This window comes from Papio anubis, chromosome 13, assembly GCF_008728515.1.
Source record: "Papio anubis isolate 15944 chromosome 13, Panubis1.0, whole genome shotgun sequence".
NCBI classification, from domain to species: Eukaryota; Metazoa; Chordata; class Mammalia; order Primates; family Cercopithecidae; genus Papio; species Papio anubis.
The window spans coordinates 18,126,609-18,135,282 of record NC_044988.1 but is presented as its reverse complement, the minus strand read 5'-3'; the positions used below and the strand labels follow the sequence as shown (position 1 = coordinate 18,135,282).

Genomic DNA, 8,674 nt, shown 5'->3' with positions numbered 1-8,674 from the left:
GTAGCCATTTCAGCTGTAACAGAGTCCTATAAACCAGATTTGAGACATAGCCTAAGATCACCTATTTACACTTGTCATATTGTAGTAAATGTCATGCACATTTTCAGAAATGACAGAATCATTCAAGGGACGTCTTCTTACCAGAAAGATAACTTATCAAAGTTAGTTTCTGAAACAATCAATTTATCTTTAGCTTCAACCCAATAGCCTCAGTAACAATGCCCTTTTAGGTAGGAAATACCATGACATTTGATCTAGTCATGGAGGCATCATATCTGAATTCACTTCAAAGAAGAACTGATTAAATACTTCCTTTACCAGAAAATGGAGAATTGAATTACTGCTCCCAAAAATGAAATTATGATAGATGAACTAATTAGCTTCCAAGATTTTCTTATGGAGAAACGAGGGAAGGGATGAAAAATTCACATACACTACCCAAAAGAGTAACTAACTTCTCACTGCAAACGAGCTAAGGGATGTGGGTAATGTTTAAATGAATAATTTGACAATATAAACTGTCATTGGAGGGTCTATCATTAAATTGTCATTAGAACAGCTTCTTGTTATTGAGCAACACTTTTATGAAGAAAATAAATATCACATGGAGAATCACAATCAAATGGAGAAAGAGAATTACACTTTGTAAATCTCAAGATACAGTCTCAAGAGAGGTTTATTGTAACATTTTTAGAAGGTCAGGGCAACAAAATGCACCCTGTCTTCTGTTAATAGCTATTAGCTAACAAACTCAGGAAAAGCCACAAACAGTCTCAGACAGGTCTGTTGATGCTAGAACAAAAGGAATCTTTAAAACTAAACAGTTTGTGAAAAACTATTGCTTTTTCTCAACAATTGTCTATCCAGTATCCTTATGGTTTGAGAGTTCTGTTTAAATAATTATTTTAATTAAAATTGTATAGCTGGATTACTGATTATAATAGAATTTTCTCTTTGATTAGCTAAGTTTTTCAGAGGACAGTGTGAACTCAAACTAAATCACTGATAGTTCTGTTTGGGAAAAAGTAAGAAATTAAAGCAAACCTATCACTCCAACTATCACTTTGGTCAATAGCTTCAACATTCTCTATAAAGCATTATATCTTGCCAAAGACAAGAAACATTAATGACACATACTGATGTCTATTTTATTTCCATGTGTAGCACTTACCTTGACCCAAGATCAAGCCTCAGGAGGAAGAGGAGCCATATTCCTTAATCAACAACTGACTCAAGTTCTTGAGGATTAGCTGTGACAACTGAAACAGATTAAAAACTCCAGAGTGTTAAAATGCAAAATGTACCCCAAAGTCAAATGAGAATATTTATAAGCTAACATAATTACCACTTAATGCAGACTGAAAAACAACTTACGAATCAGTAAATGACATTACCTTCTGCAAAATGTTCAAGCCAAAAGCCCAGGAACCATTGTGGAGGTCTCTATTGACCTCAATCTTCAAATCATTATCTCCAATCTACCAACAAGTCCTGATGGCACCACTTACAATTATACTCCTCACTGCTTCCCTTCTTTCGATTCCCATGGCACTACTCTAATACAGGCTACCATTATCTTTCATCTGATCTGTGGTAATAACTATGCCCCCATAATTCATTCTCTAAACAGAGAGGTTAACTCTTACACTTGAAACCGTCAAAGTTTTCATATTTGTATATATTAAAAATTTGAACTCTAGCCAGGTGTGATGGCTCACACCTGTAATCCCAGAACTTTGGGAGGCCGAGGCGGGCAGATAGAGCACAAGGTCAGGAGTTCGAGACCAGCCTGGCCAACATAGTGAAGCCCGTCTCTACTCAAAATACAAAAATTAGCTGGGCATGATGGCACGCACCTGTACTCCCAGCTACTCAGGAGGCTGAGGCAGGAGAATCGCTTGAACTGGGGAGACAGAGAGACAGAAGTTGCGGTGAGCTGAGATCACGCCACTGCACTCCAGCTTGGGCAACAGAGTGAGACTTCATCTCAAAAAAAAAAAAAAAAAATGAAACTCCTTAACTTGGCCTTTAAGATTCCACATTATCTGGCCCCTTGCCTTCTCTTTAGTTACATTCAACTATCTCTCCCCTTTGCTTATTTTTCTCCTTGCTCTCCAACCATTCTGGTGTCCTTCTCAATCCAAAGAGATTTTACCTTTAATGCTCTCTCTCTCTGGAAGGCACTTCCTGATGTTCATTAACTAGCTTAGCTCCCTCTCATCAGGAATGAGTTCAAGCCTTGCCTTTCCAGATAAACTGTTCTTAGCTACTGTATTAGTCTGCTCTCGTGTTGCTATAAAGGATTACCTGATACTGGGTAACTTACAAAGAAAATATGTTTAATTGGCTCACAGTTCCACAGGCTATACAGGAAGCATAGCTGGGTAGGCCTCAGGAAACTTGCAATCATGGTGGAAGGAGAAGAAAGAGGCACCTCTTACATGGCCCAAGCAGGAGAAAGAGAGAGAAGAGGGAGGTACTACACACTTTTAAGCAATCAGATCTCATAAGAATTCACTCACTATCATGAGAACAGCAAGAGGGAAATCCGCCTCCATGATCCAATTACCTCCCGTCAGGTCCCTCCCCCAATATTGGGCATTACGATTCAACATGAATTTGGGTGGGAACACAAATCCAAACCATATCAGCTACTCTCCCAAACAGCCTTTTAAATTATACTCTAGCACGGCTTCCATTAGCAATGACTTACTTGCCTCTTTTCTCACTAAAATGTGAGCTCCAAAAATACAGGTAACGTCTCAGCCTTTTATTATTTATTCATTCGTTTCGCAAATAATTCTACTAATTGTCACACATTATTCTAGGTCTAAGGAGGAAGTAATAAAAAGTCTGTACTCTTGAGTTTTCATTTTACTTGGAGAAGACAAAAATACATTTAAAAATCTCAAAAACAACAGCAGTAAATAAAAATTAAAGGAGAATAAGAGGATAGCGAAAGATGGAAGTGTGGAAGGAGTATATAGATAAGGAAGACATTTTTGAAGAGGTGACTTTTGAGCAGAGATTGAATGAAGTACGAGAGAAAGCCATGGAAAGATCTAGAAAAGGGCAACATTTCTGCAAAGGACCATGTGCTCAAGGGAGAGAAAAAAGGCAAGTGTAACTATCTTTTTTTTTTTTTTTTTTTTTTGAGACAGAGTCTTGCTCTGTCATCCAAGCTGGGGCGCAGTGACGCAATCTTGGCTCACTGCAACCTCCACCTCCCGGGTTCAAGTGATTCTCCTGCTTCAGCCTCCTTAGTAGCTGGGATTACAGGCTCCTGCCACCATGCCCGGCTAATTTTTTTGTACTTTTAGTAGAGACAGGGTTTCGCCACATTGGCCAGGCTGATCTCAAACTCATGACCTCAGGTGATCTGCCCGCCTCGGCCTCCCAAAATGCTGGGATTAAAGGCATGAGCCACTACGCCCTGCCAAGTATAACTGTCTTACGTATCCTATTCACTGCCAAATCTCCAGGGCCTCACACACGGTCTACTATACTCAATAATGTTTGTTATATTCAATAAATATTTGTTGAATTAATGAATGAGAGAGCATTCCATAAACGTTTACTAAATGAATGAGAAACTTTAGATGTGCTTCTTAGTGTTCTTTATCAAAAGCAGATGCATATCGAAGTGAATAATTCTTAGTGCAAACTTTGTGTGCAAAAAAGAACACACGCAGACGATTATCTTAAAAATGAGAGACTAGTTATATTAGCATGCTGTAGACCTAGTGGTGTAGAAGATTGCAAGAGTAATAACGAAAGCATTTAGACAGGCATGCTAGTCTAAAATCTCTAAAAATGATAAAACAACTTAACCATGTTCACCAATGTAGTCAAATAAAAATTTTCAGCTGTTGTAACAAGCCATCAATCAAACTGATAAAAAATTATTAGATTTACTCTAAGGATTGCTGGATTACCAGCAGAGAAAAAAAGACCTTTTGTCCTTTTGTGGGTTCACTTTTGTTGCCTTTTGATATAATTAGTCTTCTAGCTTGTATGAATTATGAGTTGAAGGATAACAGTAAAAGACCACAGTGTTGGGTCAGGTCTTTGAATTTAAAACAACACAGAAGATATCCTGTATAATTTTAAGTAATATAAATTACCCAAATTTAATGATTTAAGGAGCTATTACTCAAAAATGTATTTCATGATGAATAGTGCTTTTATATATCTTAAAAGACTTTCAGAGTTTTTATCTCATGTTGCTATATGGTTAAATTCACCCATTTTTGTTATCAACCACTGTTACAAATCAGGACAGCAAATTCTCTTACGTCGTACAGATAACATAAATGTCATCAAAAACATGGGTACACCTTTGCTTTCTCAACTTTTATATCCATTTTTTGTCTTTGCCTCTGAACCTTTTCGAAAGTTAGATCCTCGTTCTTGGATAATTTTTTTCCCTGTCCCAATGCCAAGCCTTCTAGATTTCAATTTCTGCTAAACTTTTAGCTGGTGTGGTGGATGCAAAGTGAACCCTCACTGATGGATTGATTAACTATCAAGCTGCCCAATACCTTCTTTACATGACTTTTTAGGTTCTTTGGGCGAGTGACTAAGTCCTTTCTCTTATTTATTTGTATCTTTTTGATAATTACCACTGTAAGTCCTGAAAATGAAATTCCTACTGATATATTATTTTGATTCACTAGCATCAGGTACTCTCAGATGTAATGACTTCCTTTTATCTTTTTAAAACAACACAGGCAGTAACCTGTGTCATAGACATTGTTATTTCCACCTTTTCCCATCTCATTCACTGTATATCTCCGCCAAAGATTAACTTATATGGGAGTAAACTCTCCACTAAACTGAGCAGTGATTCTCCATATTAAAGGAACTTTCTTTTTCCCAAAGCCATATTAAATTTGCTTATTCATAGAAAAGAAATTCCCCCTGAAATATTCAATTTATACTTTTAGCTATGCCCTTTTAGACTGTTTGTGCTTTCTCACTTTAATTTTCTCTGGAGCCAAAAATAAGTCAGAAAGCTGTCCCACATATTGCATATTTCTATAGTGCTCATTTCTTTGAACTTTGTCTTTCTCCTTACCTGATACCTTCTGAAATCATCTCGGATGTCCTATTAGGAATATTATTTCAGCAGTGCTTTGTGTACATCTCATTTGATCCTCAGACACACCTCAGGGTAAATGCCTTTTCAGTCTCCAATTTACAATGTGAAAACTGAAGAAATGTTAAATGACTTGCCCAAGGTTACCCGCCAATGACGGAGTGGAGCTGAGACTTGAGCATGGATCTTTCTGATATGAGATCCTACAGTTATTCAGCTGTGCCCAAACATTTCAGGCCAGTACATATCTCTTATTCACCCAGTTTTCTCTCATTGGTTCTTATTTTCACGTAACTCATGACATCTTTTTAAAATAATGCTTTCATCCTATACAGAACTGAAAGATATGCACACAAGTATAATACTTTAATATTTTACATTGTATTCTTCCAGAAACAGATGGGTAATAATGTACCTGCTTCTTTGTAATTTTTTTTTTTTTTTTTTTTTAAAAAAAGACATTTATTCAGCGTCACGATCAGACTATTACATTTAGCAATCAACAGCATGGGTGCAAAAAAAAAAAAATCTACATTAAAACCCTTTGTTGGAATGCTTTACACTTTCCACAGAACAGAAACTAAAATAACCTGTTATACAATTAGTCACAAATACAGTCCTCGAGTTTTTTGCCCATACACATGAGTATTTGTCTAAAACATGTCTTCTTTGTAGCAGCTAGGCCCTGCCACCACTGTGCTTGGCTGAGTTCACAAATCTGTTGTAACCTGTAGCTTCCCTGTCACTTCTCTGGCTCTCCTCTCCTGCTAAGCTTTGTTTCCTAATTAAAATCTTCTGCCACTGCCATAGCTACTGCTGCTGCTGGAACCGCCATAGCCACCTTGGTTTCGTGGTTTTGCAAAGTATTGACCTCCACCGCCATAGGGGCCAGAGCTTCTGCCTCCAAAATTTCCTCCCTTCATGGGTCCAAAATTTGAAGACTGATTGTTGTAATTGCCAAAATCATTACCAAATCCATTATAGCCATCCCCACTGCCACCATATCCACCACCACCACGGCTGCCACCAAAGCCACCACGACCACTGAAGTTTCGTCCACGACCGAAGTTGTCATTCCCACCGAAACCACCTCCACGACCACCACCAAAGTTTCCAGAACCACTTCGACCTCTTTGGCTGGATGAAGCACTAGCCATCTCTTGCTTTGACAGGGCTTTCCTAACTTCACAGTTGTGGCCATTCACAGTATGGTATTTCTGAATGACAATCTTATCCACGGAGTCATGGTCGTCAAAGGTTACAAAGGCAAAGCCCCTTTTCTTGCCACTGCCTCGGTCAGTCATGATTTCAATCACTTCAATTTTCCCATACTGTTCAAAATAATCTCTTAGGTGATGTTCTTCGGTGTCTTCTTTAATGCCACCAACAAATATCTTTTTCACAGTTAAGTGGGCACCTGGTCTTTGAGAATCTTCTCTTGAGACAGCTCTCTTTGGTTCCACAACTCTTCCGTCCACCTTGTGTGGCCTTGCATTCATAGCTGCATCCACCTCCTCCACAGTGGCATATGTGACAAACCCAAAGCCCCTGGAACGCTTGGTGTTTGGATCTCTCATTACCACACAGTCCGTGAGCGTTCCCCATTGCTCAAAATGGCTCCTCAGGCTCTCATCGGTTGTTTCAAAGCTCAACCCTCCAATGAAGAGCTTCCTCAGCTGTTCGGGCTCTTTAGGAGACTCTGACTTAGACATGACGGCAGGGAGAAGAGAGACTTTAACGATGCTTCTTCGGCGGCGTCCACGGGCAGAAAGCTGTAATTTTTTTTTTATTAATAATTGTGACAGTTTCCCATGGCCTGGTATTCATGTCATTTTAAATGTCTTTTGTAAATTCTTCTTTCTGTGGCTCTTTAACAATTTATTTAGCCAATTTTCAACTTGGGGACAGCTAGTCTGCCTCCAATTCTTTGGTATTTTAAACCATTACAACAGTCTCCTGCTTCCATATATGCACTCATCCATAAACATTTTGTTAGGATATGTTTCCTGAAAAGTAATGTTTTATTCACAGCATGATGAACATTAGCCCAATAGCTCTCCAGGAAATCTTACCAATTTACTCTTCCAAAATAACCATAGATGTATGTACATTTTTACTGTTCTCCAACATTGGATATTATAACTTAAAAATTCTTGTCCTGTTTGATAGTCACAATAAAGAGAATTGTTTTTGTTTACATTTTTGTTTTCTTTTGTTAGAGTGAAACTGGACTTTTTCATGTTGATTTATAATTTTTTAAGTTGTCTGTGATATTTCATAAATAATTTTCTTAAGTATTGAGAGGAATGTGTGTATGACGTGCATTTTTCTAATTTATCTTCAGCTATAAAATATCTTCTTAGCAATTTTGACATAAGAATTTTGGAGTTTTTTGTTTTTGTTTTTGTTTTTGAAACCTAGAAATGTTTTTTATACTATATGGTATTGGTGTCCTAATTAGAAAGCATTTCCACTCCCCAAGGTTATATAAATATTCAGACATATTTTTCATTTATATTAATGGTTTTGCTATTTGTGTGTATATTTAAATTACTTTGGCTTGTTTTGGAGCAAGGCTTTGACTTCCTTTTTTCTTTCCTCGAAGGGTCAGCCAATTGCCTCAATTTGTGACACTACAGCGGCTAAAATTTTAGCAGAAATTTCTCAGCATCTGGTGAATAATCCTCTTCCAGATCAATTTAAAAGAGCATAGTAATCAGGCCCCAAAACTTTATCAGTGCTTGGATTTGTTCATGGATTCTTAATACTTTCATTTTTCCTTTGTTCTCCGTAGGGTTAAGTTCAACATTACACTGTTTTCGTTTGTTTGTTTTTCCAATCCAGAGGGCAAATCTTCTCTCAGGGCTCATCTTCCTTGAAAGTTCCATTCCTCTTCCCAAGCAGAGAGTCATCCAAATGAGCAGTATAATGATTGTTTTATCTTACAAAAATATTATTCTGTAGACTTCTTTGGGGAGAATCAACATCTTTATGCTAACTATCCCCACCAAATAGCATGATATGTTTCTCCATTTATTCAGATACTCTTTTGTAAAGTTCTTTTTGTAACCAATGCATATGTTATATACTGAAAGATGCATTTACATATACACTGGTGCAAATGGAAACATTTTAAAATTATATGTTCAAACTGACTTTTGTGGATTTATTTTGTAGTCAGCCACTTTCGTAAACTTTTTTATTAGTTCTAATAGTTTTAATGAATTATCTACATTTCTAACAGTCAAATCATCTTCAAGCAATAATAATTTAGGATCTTTCTTTGTGGTTATTTGTATCATCATTTTTTTTCTCTTATGAAACAGAATCAATCTTCCAGAGCAGCAGTGTGTCATATATATTTTCTAATTTTAATGGAATGGCTGAAAAAATGCGAAGTACTGTTGGCGTAAGAGATATTCTTGACTAAAGTAGTCTTCTATTATTTTCAATTTACTGAGAGATTTTTAATTCAGGATGAATTTCACTTTACTCGAATTTTTGGCCTAGCCATATGTTAAATTATGTTAGTGAAGCTCTTTGCATCAAACTCTCTTTTCAGTTTTAGAATTAACC

The 8,674-nt window shown here is 37.1% G+C and overlaps 1 pseudogene across 1 annotated transcript; it reads right to left on the bottom strand.

Moving 5' to 3' along the window:
• Nucleotides 1-5,548: 5,548 nt before the first annotated feature.
• Nucleotides 5,549-6,882, bottom strand: LOC100999840 (annotated as a pseudogene). Its single transcript, XR_004177821.1, has one exon. The product of XR_004177821.1 is annotated as a heterogeneous nuclear ribonucleoprotein A1-like (transcript).
• Nucleotides 6,883-8,674: the final 1,792 nt, after the last annotated feature.